Raw genomic sequence first — 14967 nt, forward strand, 5'->3', positions numbered from 1 at the left:
CTACTTCATCTCTAAGTTCTAACATTCTTTTTTCCAAGTCCTCTTCTGATTTCTACCGGAACCTCTGACAGTTCCCAGTTAATGCCTTTTTGCAGCTGTTGTTGGCTGATCTTCAAGAAGTTTTTACTTTGAATGTGACATTTTGAGCATTCTAGTGGGTCATGTTGCTTTGAAATGGATACAAATGCAGATCTCATACAGTAAATTAGTGAAAAGTGGGAAGGCTTGCTCTATCTGACTTTAGCACATATGATACAGTCACAGTGGTCAAAACAGTATGGTACTGGTATGACAGATATTCTGACCAATAGAAAAGAGCTTAAGACCCAGAAATAAAACCATCAGCATACATTCAACTGATTTTAGACAAGGGCCTAAAAATTCAAATGGGAAAAGGATGCCCTCTTTAATATGTGGTGTTAGAAAAAATGGATATCCACCTGAAGAAAAGCGAAGCAAGACCTTTACCTCACTCCATGCACAAGATTAAATTCAAGGTGGATCACAGAACTTGAGGTAAAACCCCAAACTATTAGAACCATTAATGAGGGAATTGGGACAAACCTGAGAACCTTGGCCCACCGGAAATAGGGAAGGATACAAATATAGAGGAGTCACAAATTGGCAAATGGAATATACTGAAGATAAATCACCTGTGTACATCTAAAGAATTCACCAAGACAGTAATAAGAGCACCCAAAGACTGGGAAAACATCTTTAGCAATGACACATCAGAAAAGTCCATATTACTAACAATCGATAATACTTTGCAAGCTTACAATTAGGAAAAAAACACTAATTACCCACTGAGGAGGTAGGCAAAGGATCTGAAAAGAAGTTTCACAGGGGAAGAAATAAACATATGAGAAAACGTTCCCAATCATTATCCATAAGAGAAATGCAAATTAAAACAACTATGAGATACCACCTAACACCCTCAAAGATAGCCCAATTAAAAAAAATCAGAAAGTAACAAGTGTTGGAGGGATTGTGGAGAGATAGGAACTCTTGTCCACTGCTGGTAGACCTGTAGGTATGGACAGTCATTATGGACATTGCTTTGGCGATAAAACAGATGGAGCTTGAGCTACCACATGGCCCAACAATCCCCCTACTGAGCACATACCCAGAAGAGACAAGAAACAAACCACAGCCAGACATCTGTGCTCCAATGTTCATCGCAGCATAGCTTACAATTGCAAGAGTTAAAAACAACCCAAATTTCTATCAACTAACAAATGGATCAAAAAACTGTGGTACATACATACAGTGGAGTACTATGCATCCCTAAAAAGCAGCGATGAATGTATGAAGCACATTGCCAAATGGGAATAACTGGAGGAAATCATGCTAAGTGAAGTAGTTCAAGCACAAAAGGACAAGTACAACATGAGTCCACTGAGGCAAGCTTAAAAAAACCCCAACAACAAAAATGGGGCACAGGGGAAAAGCTATTATAGGCATTTACCTCTGGGATGAAGTCCAGCAACTATGGCAAGAGCCAAACCAAATCCAAGGATACATAAAGCAGCCAACTAAGTAAGACAGGGAAAGAAAGGGGGGGTTGGAGTCATGCCTAGTGGGAGAGTTGGGCACTAACCCATCCAAGGAGTGGATATTGTTTATATCTCCACAGGAGAGGGAGAGAGAGTCCAGGCTTCAACCTGGTGTGCCAAGACGTGAATATAACTTACTGGCATGTACCAGGGAACCAATAGAGAGGTCTGTGGGGCTGACCCCAATCCCAACTATGTGGAAAATCTCCCCCTTCTCCTCCGCCACCCAGAAGAATGTACTTCAGAGGATAGCGCAGGGATTATAGCTTGAGGAGAGAGGCTCCTCTGATTTGAGCACATGGAGTAATGAAAAGGGATGGAGAGGGAAGAGAGAACATCCTGACCAACCAAGCCCCAAAAGTATGGTGTTCCTGCTTGGAGCAAACAATGCACAGGAGGAGCGTAGAGCTGGCCCTACCACGGGACCTGGTGTCCCTTACTGAACCATGGTGCCATGAGGGACAGCATTGGAGAGACAGCGCGGGAATAGTGATTAGTCTGGCCCAATCATGCTGGGGTGAGGCACTGAGGGAATGTGGCAGAGCAGCAAGGGGATCAGAGTGATGAAATCCTGGGGAATACCAAAAATAGATTTTGTCGACACACTGTGGCATTCCATCAGACTCAACTGGAAAATACCTGCAAAGGCCAAAAAACAGACCTTGAACTATTTATAGGCCTTTTCATTTTTGTCAGTGGCTTTCTCTTTGTTATTTATTTATTTGTTGTTGTTGTTTTGTTGGTTTCAACTTCCTTTGTTGTTTTCTTTGGAGTTGTCTGGTTTTTGTACTCATTAATGTATCTGCGTGTCTACCTAGATAAGATAGGTGGGATAAATAATTCAGAGATAAAAAGAATGGAACCAATGGTTTCAAGGGGATACGGGAGAAGGGGAGGTAGGTGAAAGGAGAGGGGCCAACCGAGGGACAAGGGAACAACAAGTGAACTAAAATCAATGAAAGGAAGGTCGTAGGATGCCTAGTGCGGCTAAATCAAGGGCAATGTAACAACGAGGAATTAGTAAACCTAACTGAAGGCTGAACATGATGGGGGACAAGAGGAAAGTAATAGGCAATAGAGAAAAGAACCAGGAGGCAAAGAACACTTAAATAGACCTAAATACAGGCATGTCTTATGTAAATATATATTCAATGAGAGCGGAATAGAACTATGTACTCATATCTGTATGTTAAGAATTAAGGTTACAGATGGATGTTGCGCCTTAACTGAAGTACTCTCTCAACATAAGGACACTTTGTTATAATAATCTGGCATTCTGTGATGCTCACCTTTCTGACACAATCACTGAAGACAAAATGGGTGCATAAGCAAATGTGGTGAAGAAATCTGATGGTGCCCAGCTATCAAAATATATAGAATCTGGTGTCTTAAAGCTTGAAAATAAACAAGTGGCCATCTAGCTCAGAAGCCAAAAAGCCCACATGGAAGAAGCACACCAACCTGTGTGATTACAAGATGTTGGTGGGATGAGGTTTCAGCCATCTAAGACCCAGAACAAATTCATACACAATGTGAAGGGGGGGTTGAGTGGGGCATGGAGAGGAGACCCAATGCCCATCTGTAGACAATTGGATATCCCCTCACAGAGGGGTCACAGGGAAGAGATAAGCCAGTCAGGGTGTAGTATAGCAACAGTGAAACACACAACATTCCTCTAGTTCTTTGGTGCTTCCTTCACCCCATTATCATGACCTCAATTAAACCTACAAATCAGATTAGACCAGACCATGAACACTGCTACAGATAAGAGCCAACAACATTGGGAATCCAGGATAGATAAGCTTCTCAAAGTCAATTATGAGAGCAGAGGTGCCAGGAGGATTAGGGGAGGGTAGGGGGAGAAAAGGGAAATCAATCACAAGGATAAAGCAGGAATAATAATGGAAAAGTGGGTGCAGGGAGATAGAGGATGATTTAAGATATGGAAATAATAATCTATAACTTATCAAGGGTTCATGAGGGAGGGAGGGAGGGTGACAGAAGGGGAAGAAATAGGGAGCTAATACCAGGGGCTCAAGTGGGAATAGAATGCTTTCAAAATGATGATGGCAGCATATGTGCAAATGTGCTTGACACATTGGATAAATGTATGGGTTGTGATAAGAGATGTAAGAGTCCCAATAAAAGTATTTTAAAAATAGAGTATACTTCAATAAAACAGACAAACAACAATATACAACCTCTATGGTCTCCTTAAGGCCATTAGTTTCAACTGTTTATCCTTGTTGAAACTAGACTGATTGGTGGTAAAAACATTGGGTATGGTTTCTTCAACTAGGAATTACATAAGCACTATGATTAAGAACAAGTTTCAGAGTCTCTTCTGACATTGACTTTGACCTTTGTTTACTGTCTTTTTAATGACCCTTTTCTTTCTTCATTATTATATTCTCAATGTCATTCCACAAATCATCCAATCTGTAATTAGTGTTCAATGCAGCAAATCTATCTTGATATATTCTCAGAATTCAAGGGAAATATGATTGAAAGTCATGCTGTTGTTGTTTTTAAAAATCATTTTATTGGGGGCTCAAACAACTCTTATCACAATCCATATATCCATAGGTTATGTCAAGCACTTTTGTATTTTTTGTTTTCCTCATCATTCTCAAAACATTTGCACCATACTTGAGCCCTTGGTATCAGCTCCTTATTTTTCCCCTCCCTCTTTGCTCCCCCGTCCCCCATAATCCCTTGATAATTTATAAATTATTATTTTTTCATATCTTACACTGTCTGACATCTCCCTTTACCCACTTCTCTGTTGCCCATCCCCCAGGGAGGAGGTTATAAGACCCCTTTAATCTGTTCCCCCTTTCTCCCTCACCTTTCCTCCAACCTCCCGGTATTGCCACTCTCACCACTGGTCCTGAGGGGTCCATCTGTCCTGGATTACCTGTGTTTCCAGTTCCTATCTGTACCAGAAGCATACCCGCCTATCCTGACAAGATCGCTGAAGACAAAACGGGTGCATAAACAAATGTAGTGAAGAAAACTGATGGTACAAGTCTTATAGGCTTGAAGATAAACAAGCGGCCATATAAGTGAGAAACAACAAAGCCCACATGGACGAAGAACACCAGCCTGTGAGATCAAGAGATTCCGAAGGGATCAGGTATCAGGCATGAAAGATGAAAAAAAATCATAGCACTGTGAATGAGTGGGGAGGGTAGAGTGGGAACCCAGGGGCCATCTGTGGGAAATTGGACTCTTTGATATTTGTGTTAGTTTGGGTTGACTAGATAATCAAATTCATAGACACTCACAGGTGTATAACAAAGAGCTCTGTATAAAGAGTAATTGTGTATTCAGAAAACATTCCACTCCAGTACATATAAAGCCCATAAGTTTAATATTAGCCCGTATGTCTGATACCAGTCTATAAATTCCTCTTCAGACTCATGTAACATATGCTGTGACACCAAATGCAGGAAGTTCACAGGTCAGTGGGTGAAAAATCTTGGAGATTCAGTGGCAGTGGAAGCATCTCAGTTCTGGATGGGTCTCGTGGCTCCTCCTGCTCCAGGCTTCTGGTTCCATTAGCATAGTTCTATGTGACTTGTCAACCGGAATATGAAGCACAGAGTCTGTCCTGCTTTAGAGAGGAAGACAAGAGTTCCCAGATCATCAAGCAAAGGAATGCCCACAGAGAGGCCTCATTGGCTATGATCTGATTGACAGGCTAGACTCCATCCCTTCACTCAAGTTGGCAAGAAATTATGTAACTGTAACAATATTAGCAATTATTTTCTTTTTTCTGTGTCTTCTTCTGAGTTAAGCTTGAATTTCTAAAACTTTTCTGTTGATATACTGTTATAATTGTTATAATTATCTTCAGCAAAATGTTACTTGCATGAGAGATTGATATTTTCCCATAGTTTCCTCATTTTATCAGACCACATTTTAGGAAGGGTACAAATATGGAACTTTTCTAGCCAGTTGATCAGGTAGAGTCTCCCAAGTTTTCCAAATCCCTGGAACAAATAAGTTCCAGTGCTTTATCAGATTGTTATGTATTAATGCATCTGTGAGAATTTTGGTTTTCTTTACATTGATTTGTTGTCTATACTGAAGGCTGCATTCCTAGATCTTCAGCAGGTGCTTCAAGTTCTCCTCATTTTTTTTCAACAGTCAAAGGTGTGTCATCTGCATATGAAAGGTTGCAGACAGGACTTCATCTAATCCTGATGCTGTGTTCTTCTTCAGACTGTTTGCTCGGTATGAAATTTGAATAAGTTTGGGATAAGGATTAAATTGTGATGCACATATTTCAATTGGTGTTTTGTCCAAACTTAGAGCCTGTTTTTCTCCAGTAACTCCAATGTAGTTTCTACTTCCTCTTTCAGTATCATTGGTTCTTGGTCATATGCTACTTCCTGAAATGGTAAATATATACAATCTGAATTTAGAGAACAGACTAAAAAAATTTGATATATTGAACATTAATGACAGAAGAACTGATGAGTTATGTATTGACATCAGCAGCGTCATATATGAGGACTATATGGTATTTATGGTAGTTACAAATCTGATGTCAATTTGAGGATTCAGAGTGAAGGGGTGGACTCTAGGCTGTCAATCAGATCACAGTCAAGGAGGCCCCTGGTTATGGCCTTTTCCTGAGGATTCTGGGAATTCCTGTGTTCCTCCTTAGAGGCGGGAGACATACATTCTCTCTCTCTCTCTCTCTCTCTCTCTCTCTCTCTCTCTCTCTCTCTCTCTCTCTCTCTCTCTCTCTCTCTCAGCTACTCCCTGTGTAAGACATCCCTGTGGAGAAGACACACATGGAGAGAGAATGATAGAGTCAGAGTTCTGGAATCAGAAAAGCAATGCGGAGACCTCTGCCAGCACTGAGATGCTTACAATGAGATTGGATCCACAAGACTTCCCACCCACTGACCTGTGATCTTCCTGCATTTGAGATCATTGCATGTGATTCATGAGTCTAAAGAGGACTTTATAGATTAGTATCACATATCGGTTAATATTGGACTTATGGTCTTAAACTGGACTGGGCAGGGATATTTTCTCAATATTCCCTTGCTCTTGTATATTAACCTATTTCTTATACACACATCAGTGTCTCCCTGGATTTGTTTCTACCCAGACTATCACAGTCATTAATCAGACATTAAAGATAAATAAAACCAAAGTACCTTTCAGAAGGGATCTAAATTTTGCTACAATTGATGATAGGATATTTAAATCAAATGAAATAAAAGTTAAAAAGCTGAGCATAAAATTTCAAAGGGCAGCGCAAAATACAAAACAGTGTATTTTAATGAAATGTGCAAAGATCTGGAATTAGAAAATCAAAAGAAAATAACATATTTAGCATATCTCCAGCTGAAAGAACTACATGAAAATTCAATCCTCAAGTTGAAATAATGATGGATGCGAGGGCAAAAAATTAAATTATGCAGGATGAATTTTTTAATTGGAGAAATATATAGGCTCATTATAATAAAATTAATTGTTGACATTCAACCATTTCAAGAGCTACCATATAATCAAAGACCATGCTCAATATCTGTCCATTTCAGTTCACTAGTGTCTAGGATCTACCTTTCTGCGTTCCATTTTATTTTGGTTGACTTTTAATTTTTCTAGATTTGTACTTATTGCATACAACTTCCTGATTATTAATAGATATTTGTTGTTCTTCCTCCAAATTTTGAATTTTTCCCTGCCAGCAAATGAAGACCTTGGAAGCTTTACATGGCTCTATTCCGAGGGGTCTGCATCTCCCCAGGAAGTTTTTAAGTATTTTCCAACTTGAGTTGCTGCTTTTCATAAAGTTGTCAGTGACTAATGCCTCAGAAATGGACAACCCATTCCATCTTTCAGCATAGTATTTGGCAATGTGCAGCTGTTGGGCATAAGGTTTTCAGTGGCTAATACTGCAGAAATGTACAGCTTATTTGTACTTCATTGTTGTTGTTAGGTCTAGCTTACAGCTGAATATTCTCACAATTGTTCTTAAGTTTGAGCCTATCCAACGTAGCCACTATATCAATCCATGTTGTCAAAAAACTTCTTTTTTGATGCCCTGCTAGTTTAGCATGATATCCTTCTCCAGGGACTGCACTAGCCTGACAACATGTTCAAAATATGTAAGATGAAGTCTTTCCATCTTTGCCTCTAAGGTGCTTTCTGGAAGCACTTTTCCAAGACAATTTTTTTTCCCTTTTGTCAGTCTACAGGGATTTCAATAATCTTCTCTAGCCTTACAACTAGGAAGTATCCGTTCTTCTCCTGACTTTTTTATTCAATGTCCAACTTTCACATGCATCTGTAGTTTGTTGTCAGGTGACATCTAGTCGCTTCAGGCTTATGGAAAGCCTATGAGAAACAAACCAACAAAAATACTACCCAGTCTTGGGCCACCCATATAATTGTTCTTATGCTTCAAGCCTTTGTCGCAGTCACTATGTCAATCTATCTCATTGGCGGGCCCTCTACTTTCCTAAGCATGAGACTTCTCCTGGGACTGGTCCCTCCTAACCACATATCCAAAATTTGTAAGATGAAGTCTCTCCAACTTTGACTCTAAGGAGAATATGTGTGTCACTTCTTTTAAGACTTGTTTGTCCTTTAGGCAATCCGTGATGGTACTTTCTATATTCTTCCCCAGTACCGCAATGCAAATGCATCAATTCTTACTCAGTCTTCCTTATTCAATGTCCAATTTTTTCATGCATATGAGGCTATGGGAAATCCCATGGCTTGGGTCAGGCATACCTTAGTCCTCAGAATAGCACCCTTGATTTTCCATACTCTAAAGGGGTATTGTGCAGCAGATTTACCCAATGCAACACATTGTCTGGTCTTTTGACTGCTTCTTTGATGATTGTGGATTTAAGCTAGACAAATTTTTTGAGAACTTCATTCTTTTCCCCATTTACCATGATTTCACTTATTGGTCCAGTTGCGAGGATTTGGGGTCTTCTTTTCAATGAGTTGAAATCCATACTAAAGTACGTAACATTTTATTTTCATCAGAAAATTATTAAATTCGTCCTTGATTTCAGTAAGCCAGGCTGTGTCATCTGCATATCACATGTGGTGATAAGCCTTCCTCCAATAGTGATGATGCATACTTCATATAGCCTAACGTCTCTGATAAATGTCTCAGCATACAGGATGAATAAGTATAGTGAGAGAATACAACCCTGGTGTACATCTTTTCAGATTATGAGGCCATTAAAATTATCATGGCTTGGGTTAGGTGTCCATTAATCTTCAAAATAGCATCTTTGCTTTCCAACACTTTAAAAAGGTCTTGTGCAGAAGATTAATCTGGAACCTATGTAGAAACTGATTGATTCTCAAAGTGCCCTAGCTTCCAGCAGGACTGTAACACACTAGCTCCACCATCAATAAACTGACATATAAGTGACAGAGCCAAACAATTGACAGGGCTATATAATGATTATGGAACCTTGGTTAAGCATTGGGCTGTGATCTGCATGGCCAGCAGTTCAAAACCACCTGCAGCTCTGCGGGGAAAAGACGGCTTTCTACTGCCATGAGCAATTACAAGATAGACCAAATAATAATACTCATGAAGAATGTATTCCTCAGAACTAAAAATGAGGCAAGAAGGGCAGCATTTGACAACTACAAAAGATGAAAAGATAGAGAAGACCAGGAAAAACAGGTGAATGGGAAAAGAGAAGAAATAGAGAGAGTGGTAACACACTGTAGAGTTTGAACGCGTGTTATGGAACCATTTGTGTAGGAAGTGCTCATTGAGAATACTATGTGATATGAAAACTTTCAGCTAAAGCACAAAAAATATTCTTAAAATAAGAAATTAGAATTAGGAAGTCACTGTACACAGCAATAGTACTACCTACCAAGAAAACTCTAAGAAAGACAAAGAAAACACATATTAAATAATGGAGTTTTCAGAATCTAAGTTAAATATTCAACATATGTCATTTTAATCTTTGATATAACTTATTAGTATATAAATTCTATAAATAATAAATATGAAATGCAGAGATTAAAATCCCCCAGTGCCATAGAAGCACTACTATAAGCAAGATTAAGAGCCATTGTCCTTATGTCTAGATTTGAGTACTAAAATAGTGTGTTATTATATCTTTACCATGATGCAGCATTATAAATATGTACATGTATGAACTAACATGAGGGAAAGAAGGAAATGAGCAAAGAATTTCAGAATCATAGTCAAAAATAGGTCATGAGTGAGATATGAAAACTCAAGTGTGATTATGCTATTTATATAAGTTAGAGTGCAATATATAATGTTTCATGTTTACATTTTGTGCTATTTATACTTAACTTTTGCCTCATTATCAGAAAATAAAATATACATACAACAAATTTGTTGAATTAAGAACAAGATATCTTATAGTCATTTTGCCTATATCTTTGGGGATAATATTGGGGAAATATTCACTTTATGGCTATTGCAGAAAGTGAAACAGAAAACCTATTTTGTTCTTATTTATCTCATTTTAAATATCCCCCCAGCAACTGAAAGTAGGAGAAGTTTAATAGCTGATATTTCTTCTAAATTCAATATTGTGAAATGTTTTAGAAATAGTTTTTTTTCAAAATTCATTGAGTAACCCATATTGATTTATATTCCTGGTTATCTAAATGATTTCAGCATGTCCATAGATATAATTAGATGAGTACTGTGTGAATCTCTCTAATTAGAATTTAAAGTAAGATGAGTGGAACCTGTTTCTACTCTGATATTCATGTGTAATTTCCAGCAAAGTGAGCTAGCATCACTAAAGACAATGCTTTCCCCTTTGAGCGCTTGGGATTTTAAGCTCTCCAGATGTCATGGAGACTCCTATGACTATTTCCTTTATTCAAACCATTGATTTGCTATGGTAATATAATTCCATATGAATTCATGTTTGTTTGTTTGTTTAAATGAAATTTTAGACCTCTCCAAAGTAATATAAGTTCTGGTTACGGAGAGGATAACTTTTCAGTGATGAAAAAAAATATTTGCTAAGTAACATGAAAATATTTGTCAAAGCCATTATGCTTCTAGCCTGATGATTCTGGACAGGGTGCTGATAATAGCTGGCAGAAAGATAGGAACATCTCTGCAGATTAAAATGCAAATTTTATTGCTGCAAAGAACAATCCACAAAAAGACCATCGAGCCTTGCAGCTCTCCGACAGCGGCATGCAGAATCAGCGCACCGAATCACTCCATAGCTTTAAGTATCTATCGTATTCGGCAACTCTCATAAACATCTGCTCACACGGCACCGATGCCAAGTTCTAGTTTTAAGAATATCCATGCTTCAACATTAAATAACAGCTGGATTAAAACTTTCTGTCGAGTAGATCATTATGAAATGCACACATAATTCAAAACAAAGGCCCTGGGGAGAAGTGGAGTGATATATAACATTGCATACTGATATTAGATCCTCCAATGTAATATAAAAGTAGACTTTAAATAAAGGCAATGTTGTAAATTTGAGATACTTGAAATTTACAACTGATAAAAATGAGTAAGATGTTTATCCAGCAAGCAATTTTTGAGATCAGGATCCCAACATGGTTCGTCGGTCAAATGAGCAAAATAAAATTGTTTGGCTTACAAATAATGTAAAATGTAGTCAAACTAAGCTTCCTTGAGAATTAAAGGAAAATGTTATACCTGAATTTAACAGTACAACCTATGGTCTAAATTGCTTCTGCTGCAATCTCTCAATATAGAAATGTCATCTTTCCAGAGATTAATTTTTAAAAATAACTTTCAAGTTGGAGCATGGTGAAGTATTTAGAGAGTATGCTTAATAAACTATCAAAAACTTCATACTGTCATCACTTTGCAACGATTAATTTTGCTTTAACAATCAAGTTAATTAACAATCAAATCAATCAAAGTGAATCTTTGTTAACGTTGGAAATTTGGTCATGAATTTAGATTCTGTTTTCTTAACTTCGTGTTAACTGACTCAGTTTCTACAGGGTACATTCTATCTATATAGAAGTAATTTAGGTTTACTTAGCTATCAATAAATATTTAATGTATTAGGAAATACTACTTAAACCCAGTATTGATCACATTTTTCCATTTGCCCAAATTAAAAATCCAAAAAGATTTCTTTATCTATAAACCTATAAGTTGCTTTATGTTTACAGCCTGTACTTCTAATGAAGACAAAGCTGTAAATTTTTATATAACTTCTCTATGGTACAGACAATGAGTCATTTGTAGATACAGTATAATATGCAGCATATAACATACTCACATTTTTCTTATCAACTATATAACCCAATATCACTGTAAACCATCTATGTACTTACTAATTCTTATAGTCTAATTAACATATATTTACAAATGAATGTAAATATTTTCTATGTAAACTTCAATTTAAGATTAGATACTTTTAATATTATTATTTAATAAATTAATTTGTGCCTCTGGATTATTTCAATGAATAATCTAGAGTTGCTTCATTTTTAATTCCATTTATGAGCTTTTTTTGTCCCTGCTCTTCTATCATGACCAACTTTGATACAGAGTTTAAGAATATTCAACTTTGATATACAGTTTAATAATGTTTTACGTGCCATAATTATTCTTAATGCAAAGTTTTGATATTACTTTATAATGCTTACTATTGCTATTAGTTTCATTCTTATGTCACAATTATTTCTGAAAAAATATGACAGATACATCAGATTTTACAAACTAATTTGTAGTTTACATATATTTTCCCTTTTACTGAAATTTACAAAGAAAAGCCTGAAATCGTAAACATATTAATGGTCTTACTGTTTAAGAGTGAAACATATGTTTTTCTCTGGCATGTAGAAGGAGGCACTATAACATATAAGAATGTTAGTTACTGACCTCTAAGGGCATGAAATGACATGGAAGAATCATCACAGATAAATGTTGACTTAGTTTTTTAATTCTGTGAGGGAGTTCAAGTAATAATATTTAATGAAGGCCATCCTTAAGCATTAAAGAAACAATAAAATAAACTGCGCATGGATTAATCCAATGACTACCAAGTAGTCCTGCTCAACCTTAATAGTTTTCATAATTAAAACTGTTGACTATGGGAGTGACTATCTCAGCAAGTAACCATGCATGTCAATGAGATCACGCTTACCGCCATCAGCCAGAATTTATGGGAGAGAAAAGACCTCAAATATATAGTCTTCCATTCTCTCATTCTTTCTTGGGAGAAAAACTTCCCAAAGACTACAATGACAAAGTTGGAAATTTTTTCCAATTTGAGGGTTCACTTAGGTCTGATATGTAAAAATTGGTATTTGAGAATAAAGTTACTTGTGTTATCTGATGGCCACATCTTAAAAAGTTATTTTTCCCCCTTTTACTCAAAAATGACTTGACACACACATATATAAGCACATAAACACGAGAACACAATATCCTTAAATTCAGAGAATCATGGCTTCAATGAATATTTTTCTCCCTAAATTTATTATTAATGATTATAGAATTAGCACTATTATTTAATTGAACTGAATAAAAGGAGGATTGAGAATTCAAGAATTCATGTTTCCTTGACTTGGGTCAAATGTACCTATATCCTCAAAATAATATCCTTGCTTTTCAACAATTAATAAAGGTCTTGTGCCACGGATTTACCTAATGCAATGTGTCATTTGATCTCTTAACTTCTGCTTCCATGGACATCAATTGTGGATCCAAGCAAGATGGCATTCTTGACAACTCCAATCTTTTCTCAGTTTATCATGATATTACTTATTGGTCCTTTTTTGAAGATTGGGGATTTCTTTATCAGTCGTACGGAAGGCTGCTATCCTTCCAAACACATTGCCATCAAGTTGATGCTGACTCATAGTGTAGCGACCTTAGAGCTTTGCTAAGGCTCTAAAAATCAAATGACATCTTTACAATATTAAAAGGCAAGGATGTTACTTTGAAAATTTAAGATGCATCTGATTCAAGCAGTAGTATTTTCAAAAGTCTCCCATGAGGAGGTATACCCAAGAAACCGGAATTTTGTTTTGTAAAGCTATGCATTTAATTTTTTAAATTAACGCTAAAGAGCCCACTCTGCTTTATTTACAACACACAGGCCGTCCGGACAAACAGCTCATAAAATGGAAAAAGAAACACCACCTTTCTGCTTTCCTTCCTCCCTCAACCAGGCCGTGGTACTTCTGAGCTGCCATGTCAAAAAGGGGAAGTCCAAAATTAAAAATACAACTGATGTATACGAAAATAAATGAGTGAGAAGAAATGAGGGAGTGCTATATTTACACTAAAGTTTTATAGACTCTGTAAAATTCCATCCCAAGTCCAACCCTGACCCAGAAAGTGAGAGATGGCAGGTCCCGGGGAGTTCCAGGAGGTGGGAGCCTATCCCCCACCCCACCCCCGCGCTCTGCCTTTTTCAACTTCCCTTTCTTGCTCTTCTTGATTCGAGACCTCTTTTCCCCATCACCAGGGGCTGGCCGTGCTCTTCGAAGTACCCCAAAGCCAGCCCTGCCTCCAGGCCCCAGCTTTCGGTTCTTTCGGTCCTTCTTTCAAGGCGGCTGGGTGAGATCCCCCTGGGAAAGGGGCACTGGGGTGAGAGCAGCAGGGGACCAGGAAGTATGTGTCAGGGATCTAGGGGACAGGGGAGATGCCACTTTCGGGCTATCCAAATCAAAGAGAGAGTCCTTGAGCTTCATATTCTCAAGCAAGGTGGACCTGTCTGGGGCCTTGCAACGGAGAGCTGGAGCCAGAGGCTGGCCAATCACTGTCCTTTTTGCTGCGGGGGGGTGGGGGAATGTAACCAGCATAGGCCAAGACAAAACTACAGAATTTGTTGAAATCCTCAATTGTTCTCCACCCTTTCTCTGGTGGATGGGTTTCTGGTTTAAGGGTTGGAAGTAGATCTTCAGGACTGGGTTCCTCCATGACTTCCAGCATCGCCCCCTCTCCTCCTCCTGGTCCATTTAATTTTTTTTTTATAGAACAACCTTATCACCTTTAAAGTACTCCCCATTACACCTAAGACATTTGTCAAATCTGCGAACCAGTCTGAAATGTTTTTCAAACTCTTTTGTTTGGATGGCTGACAGTACCTCCCTCATTATTTTCTTTACCTCTTCTTCATTGTCAAATTGCTATCATTTCATGTCCCTCTTCAACACAGAAACAAAAAGAAGTCGCAAGGAGCAAGGTCAGGTGAATAACGTGTGTGGGTCAAGAAAAGCATATTGCTTTCTGCCCAAACTGGCACACTGAGATGGCTGTGTGAGCAGGTATATTGTCCTTGTGGCAAACCAGACCCCATGTGTCACAAATCAGGCCTTTTTGTCACACAATCTTTTCAGGACCTCTAAAAAGAATGCTTGGTTAAGTTTTTTTTATTTAGCTTTCCAAGATTTATTA

At 37.9% G+C, this 14967-nt stretch overlaps 1 pseudogene; it reads right to left on the reverse strand.

The window, feature by feature from the left end:
- Positions 1-13844: 13844 nt before the first annotated feature.
- On the reverse strand, positions 13845-14502 carry LOC142443125 (PHD finger protein 23-like; annotated as a pseudogene).
- Positions 14503-14967: the final 465 nt, after the last annotated feature.

This window comes from Tenrec ecaudatus, chromosome 3, assembly GCF_050624435.1.
Source record: "Tenrec ecaudatus isolate mTenEca1 chromosome 3, mTenEca1.hap1, whole genome shotgun sequence".
NCBI classification, from domain to species: domain Eukaryota; kingdom Metazoa; phylum Chordata; class Mammalia; order Afrosoricida; family Tenrecidae; genus Tenrec; species Tenrec ecaudatus.